General features: G+C 47.8%; 1 protein-coding gene across 2 annotated transcripts in view; it reads left to right on the top strand.

Moving 5' to 3' along the window:
• Nucleotides 1–6,421, top strand: part of ZDHHC14 (zDHHC palmitoyltransferase 14) — a 308,739-nt gene that overhangs the window by 184,287 nt on the left and 118,031 nt on the right. The window lies entirely within an intron of this gene.

Below are 6,421 nucleotides of genomic sequence, written 5' to 3'. Positions count from 1 at the left end.
TCTATCTTTCCCTCTTGCAATCTTTGTATCTTAAGTCGTTTTCAAAACATGAAACTAGACAGGGTATAGCTTAGGCTGCGATCTTATTTATCAGTCTAGGGTCCAGAATTGCCTCTATTTAGGCATAACAGAAAGCACGGCTATGGTGCATATGGAGAGGAATCGCCTCGATTTCCTTAGGTATTAAATCCCGCGCTAGGACATTTACAGCGACCCATTTGGAAGACCCTAGAGCAGATCCTCATTCCTCACGCAATGGACTTTTAAAGTGGCTTTTAAATTAAACAGAGAGTTGTGCTTGATCTTCAGTGCTCTTAAAGGTTCGCATTTGTGGATGCGTAGATTTGCTGTGATGCGCTGGTAAATTCGGCAAGAACGGCAGAAGGGCATGACGACTCGGCATAGACATAGTTCTCTCTCTGCATTCCTTCTATTCCACGAAGTTGCATTTGCAGCCTCTGCTAAAGTCGGAGAGACCCCCTTGTGAGCAATTTAAGTAGGTAGAGGTTGGATCTTGCTAGAAAGCGGCTATTCTGGTCTTAGCATTCCCCAAGGGCCGAAGCACAGCTCGGTCCTTCTCTCAGTATCTGCCTCTATCCATTATCTCTGTTGCCTGGGAGAGAACTAGTAAAGGAGTGGATTTGAGAGTGTGTGGCATCATCTGCTACACCGCAGCCTTTTTGTGCCCTGAGGTAGGACAGAAGGGGAAAAAGAGGCAATAGTGGGGAATGCCGTCTTTTCCTTAGCTGCTGCATCTTGGGACTCTAAGAGCATGCTAAGTCATCCTTCAAAGCCTTACATTTTATAGCTCTTTCTTTTTAAAGCCCATCATCCATGGTTATCACTGCATTCTTTTCACATACAAGCAACCTGGTGAGGAAGAACCTGAAGAGGGGCTGAACTGGGACAGAGTAGCACCACTGGAGGAACCCAAGTTTTGGGTCTTATACCTTGTTCTCTCCAGCTGGTCCCATCACTGGGGAGTGGGAGGGAGGTCAAGGCATGGAATGGGCCCCATGGAAACTCCTCAGGTTCTCATACAGGCTCCCCAAGTGTGGCAGAAGGAGACGGCAGAGCTGGGACAATGTCGGTGCCCACCCATTCAGGTAGACCTCCCTGTGGCTGAAGAAGGCTGGAGAGCGTGCGGGCCTGTGAGCCTCCCACTGGCCTAACCCTTCATAGGGAGCCCTCCCTATATGCAGTGGCTTTGGAGGATGAGATTACAATTCAGTGATATCCTCATACATTTATTTTGTGCTGTCTGGCTAAAGAAGAAGAAATCAAAATTTTAATTTGGGAACTTTTTATTATTAGAGTTATTAATTCTAATTATCTGTTGCGTAGTTCTCACTTACAGTAGCCGTCATAGCCATTGGAGTTAGCCAGAGAGTAACGTGTTGAAGGTTTGCCAAGGATTGGAACAGCTTCCCTTGTCTTCAGGCTCCTGAGCAGTGGGTGGTAGGGTGGAGGGCTCTGTGTTTCGGAGTCTGTTAGAGGCCCTTGAAATGCCTCGCTCTTTCTTCTGTAAGAATGTTCCCACTAACTTAGGTGACAGCTAAAAACACATCAAAGGATAGCAGCAGGGGTCCGGGGTGGCCTCTGTGAAATCACTGCTCAGAAACTTCACAGTTTCAGAAACTGCATTTTGTCAGTTCACCCAAGGACGGTCAGATACTGAGCGACTGATCCGGGGTTAGGAAAGAAATGATGAGATCCTGTTACTAGCAACCCCAGGGGCAAAGTGTTTCATTTTAATTTGGGGTACATCTTTCCAGTGATTGTGGTGGCCCGCAGCTCTGGTTTACATTCCCTGAGGCCTCTGCCCACCCTCTCAATGAGGATGCCAGGACCTGGGGCAATGAGCAGAGGAAGTTGACGGCTGAAATGGGACCTCAGGGCTGTTTGGCTCCCAAAGCAGGCCCAGTTATTTAGGAAATGCCCAGATACCCAGTAAGTGACCAACAATTGCCTGAGGGTGGAAGGGCGTCAAAGGAGCTGGGGGGTCCTTAGAGACTTCACCTGAATCTGGAATGATTGACTGCTCTGCCTCCTTATCCCAGCTGCTAGGTAGGTCACTGCTTTCTCTAGGTGTGGTAGGCGCATGTGTGCGTGTGCACGTGTCTGGTGTGTGTGTGTGTTTTCTTCTCTCCCTTCCTCTCTTTCTGTCTCCCTCTTCTTTCCCTCCTTCTCCCATCCCTCCCTTTCATCCTAGCTCCTCCTGCTGCTTCTCCTGCTTCCCCTCCTCCCCTTCCTCCTTCCCAACTTTTGTTTAAATTCTCATCATCCAGCCATTTTTTTCTTGTGGTTACAAAACCAATCACTCTTTTTTTTTTTTTCTTTTTTTTTCTTTTTTTTAGATTTTTTGTCATGGGGCACATGAGAGAGTCACAGGAGAGAGACAGAGAGAAGGAAAGTGAGAACTCACCCCAGGGCGATGGCCAACTGTCAATTCCTTTTCCTCTATTCTCACTTACGATTTTGGGCATGCACACATGCACATGTGCCTGGCATGTTTTTCAGGTTTCCAGGTTCAGAACTTGACCACAGAGTCAGCCATGTAGGATCCTGCGCCCTAACCTCTCCGCCACCTGCTGGCCCCCGATCGCAGTTTCTAAGAGTAAACTGTCTTTGGTTATTTCCTAAATTGATCCTGGACTCTGATCCCCTGGAAGAGATTTTTAGGAACTATGATACATAAACTTCTGATGCTGAGAAAGCCCTGACTTTACCAGCAGCTCAGGCTTACACACTCCGAGACCCCCTCCTGGAGAGAGTTCCATGACGACAAGTTTTGATCCACCAGTCTGACTTGCTGGAGTTTTCCCCTACAGACATCTTAATTCTGTGTTTAACAGCGAGGCATTTTAATTGGAATTTTAACGACACTGATAGATTTTCACTGAAGAGAACAGTTCTGGAGAGAATACTATTTAAGCCATTTAAGACCTTAATCAATTTTCTCTATTGCACAATTAAACTATTCCTATTGGTTTCCATTTCCATTTCAAGTTTGCTAAAACGAATTTTGTTGGAGTCATTTCTTCTCTACTTCTCTATTATTTCTACTAAGGCAGATTTTCCTATTGATCTAATTTTTTACCATGTGAAATTTGGGGGTTCTTCCGTTGTCTGGTTTTTTTTTTTTTTGCCTTAATTAGTTTCATTTTGTTTTAGTCATTTCTCTAGGTAATAGTCACCATGAAGTCGCTTTAAAATTTGATGGTTTCATGTATTTTGTTTGCCCGATGAGTTGTCGGCTGTGATCGATCTGTGACTAAATCTTCCGTACATTTTACTGTCATGCGTTCTGTAAACCAGCTGTCCATACCGTTGAATATACACCCCTCATCTTACACCCCCCAAAACAGGCAGGCTCGAAATAAAGATGTTTTGCCAGTTTTCTTTTCAGCAGATGAGATTTTCTAATCATTTCCCCTGATTCTTATTTACAATTCCCTACCCACTCCACGATCACCCCGGTTCATTCCTCCTGCAGTGATATGTCAGTATCCCATAAGCTGTCCCAGTCCCCAGCGTTCTGTTCAGCTTTGAATTACACCTGCCTGTGTGGGATTCCTTTCCGTCTCTACCATCTCCTCTCCCTGCTGCTTTCTGCCCTGTTCTTTTTTTAAACATGTATTTACTTATCTATTTATTTGTTGGGATTTTCAAGCTGCCAGGTCTGGGACTCAAACTGTGGTCAGCCATGTGGGAATCCGGCGCCTTAGCCACCACACCACCTGCTGGCCCCATCTGCCCTTATTAAGCCCAGGTCTGCGATTCCCTGCTGAGGGTGATTATGATGCCACTTCTTTAGCTTTTAGACTCTGTTCCACGCCACAGCTGAGGCGCTTGCCTGGCGTTGATGCAATTAAACATTCGCTGAGCGTTTCCTGTGTCTCCATGTAATCGGCTTATTGGGCCGTGAGGAACAGGCGGGATAGTAGCGAGGGCCATTTTCCTTTAAGCGTTTCCCTGTGCAGGAACGGTGGGGCGCACGGCGCAGGTACGATCTCGTTTAGTGCTGGCGGCAGCCAGTCTGTGGTGTTGAGGTTTTGCTTATGAAGAAGCCAGGGCTCAGACATGAAGCTGCCTCACCAAAGACCGTTTGGCCAGAGCTGGGAGTCCCGAGCAGTCCACCTGCCCTCACACCCTGTGCCCTAGCCACCTGCCCAGGGCCAGGCCCTAAGAGGGAGACTCCTTTGGAGCTCTTCCTTTCCCCAAGGACTGAATTCTCTCTCCTCAAAACTGTCACTACACAGCCCACTCCCCCCCACACCCTGTGCTGGCCGCTGGGCTGACTCTCCCTCTCACCTCCATAGGCTCAGAACAGAAAGTCGCATCCCATGTGCCACAGCTGAGGGCCTGTGTCTGAAGTCCTGGGCCCACGTGGGTGGAGAAGGAAGCACTGCAGACAATTCCATACAGCCTAACCCCCTCTTGGGAGCTGTCAGAGATGCAGGGGTCTTCCGTGTGGTGGGCAGCTTGCTAACGTTTCAATGTTCCATGATGTTTGTGAAAGAGCTGAGGCCAGGGGGCAGCGGGGGAGTCCTACTATGTCAGAAGTGCCTTCTGGAAGAGAGGAGGCGTTTGGAGAGATTGGCACCATAGGAATGATTTTTTTTTCTTTTTTTTTTAAATGCAAATTCCTTGCTTGAGGGCAAATGCAAGGACCTTCTGGTGTGGCTGATGGCGGGCAGGGCAGGCAGTGTCTCCCACACAGAGAGGCAGAGGCGCCCAATGTCTAATTCTGATTGTCTCTTTAACAAAGAAATCCCAGCTCCAGAGCTGGAAACCAGATGTCACAGCTCAAAATGACGGTGTTTGGGGAAATAACCACAAGACTTGGAAGGGCCCTCGCTCTGCACAAAGGAAAGGGCTGGGGACTCTGTTTTCCACAGGGTTTAGAGGGATGCATGGTTTTCATGCAGGATGTCATGGGAGCCTCTATTTTTTCTTTCTCCTATAGAAATGCAGCCACGTGGGGATGTAGCAAGTACTGGAATCGCAGCCAGTTTCGGAGGCAAATGTGTCTGCTGGCCTTTGCGGTTGGGAACTGCAGCGCAGGGACGGGATTGCAGACTTGCCGATGGTGACAGACCCTGTCCTGGTGCTCCTCTCTTTGGTAGACACCCTTTACAGATCGCTGTCACCTTCCCCAGACAGCACTGTGGGGGGCAAGTGACATTTTCCTCCTTCTGCCAGAAAGAGAAATTGAGGACAGGGAGCTATTGACCCTAATGAGATCACACTTCTGTGCTCACATGGCTCTGAGCCTAGGAATCATTCCAGTCCCTAGATCCGCATGTAAGAGGACCATCACCAAGGTCATGGGAAATGCATACTGTGAAAAAACTCTAAGGCCAGCCCCATGGCAATGATTAAGGGAGCCGGATCCCCCATGGCCAACTGACTGGTTCGAATCCCGGCTCCATCAGGTTGAAAAACATGCTGGGCACGTGTGCATGGGTGTCAAAATCCCAAGAGGATGAAGAAATGGAAAGGGAATTGTGTTATGGTTCCACCACTTTGGGGATCTTTCTCCCTCTCCATCGTCCTCTCTGTCTGTCTCTCTGGTGAGCACGTGCACCCTCTGGAAATTATTAAATAACAAAACAAAAGACAAAACTATATATGGAGTTCAACTGTTTTGCACCAAAATAAACTTGTGCTTTAATTGCATTTTTCCGTGAAACATTTTGAAGTCCCCCATTATACATTCTATAGCAACGGCAACTATTTCCCATCTAAATCAGTCAATCTCTCTCTCTCTATTTTGGGGTTGGGGGGTTTGCCTGAGGGCGTGTGAGCTTGCCAGAGAGAGGGAAAATAAAAGGTCACCCCCAGGAGTATGGCCATGCCGCAATCCGTCTCCTTCTGGGATTTGGGGCGTGCATGCACACGTGCCCGATGTGATTTTCAAGCTGCAGGGTCTGGAACTCCGGTCAACCATGAGGGGATCCGGCGCCTTAGCCACCACACCATCTGCTGACCCCCAAATGTCTCTTTTAATGCAGTTTAGAGTTTGGTTTAAATATATGTACATGCGTAAGGTTTGAAGTTCTTTCTGTGGAATTGATGAAGTCTTTCTGAAAGTAATGATACCTCTTCATTTCAGCAAGGGAGGCCTCTGTCTCTGGCCGCCGCAATGTCACATTCGTTAGTTTGTGTTAAATCAGCACAGCGATGGCATAGAGCAGTGTTGATAAGCTTTGCTAAAAAATAGAAACGTTTGTGATTGTAATCAGTTCCCTCATCTGAGGCCATGAAAGGGGAAGGATGATGAAATATCCAGGGTTAGGAAAAGGCTGGTATCAAGACGCCTGGGAGCAGCAGATGCTGCAGGAGGGAGGACGGGGTCCACTAGCATGAAAGGGACAGAAAAATTAGAAGCACGTGGCTCAAGAACATGAGCAAGGGA

The sequence above is a fragment of the Tupaia chinensis genome, unplaced genomic scaffold (assembly GCF_000334495.1).
Source record: "Tupaia chinensis unplaced genomic scaffold, TupChi_1.0 Scaffold000468_1, whole genome shotgun sequence".
NCBI classification, from domain to species: Eukaryota; Metazoa; Chordata; class Mammalia; order Scandentia; family Tupaiidae; genus Tupaia; species Tupaia belangeri.
Note: the sequence above shows the minus strand (reverse complement) of the source record. Positions and strands in the feature narration are given on the sequence as shown.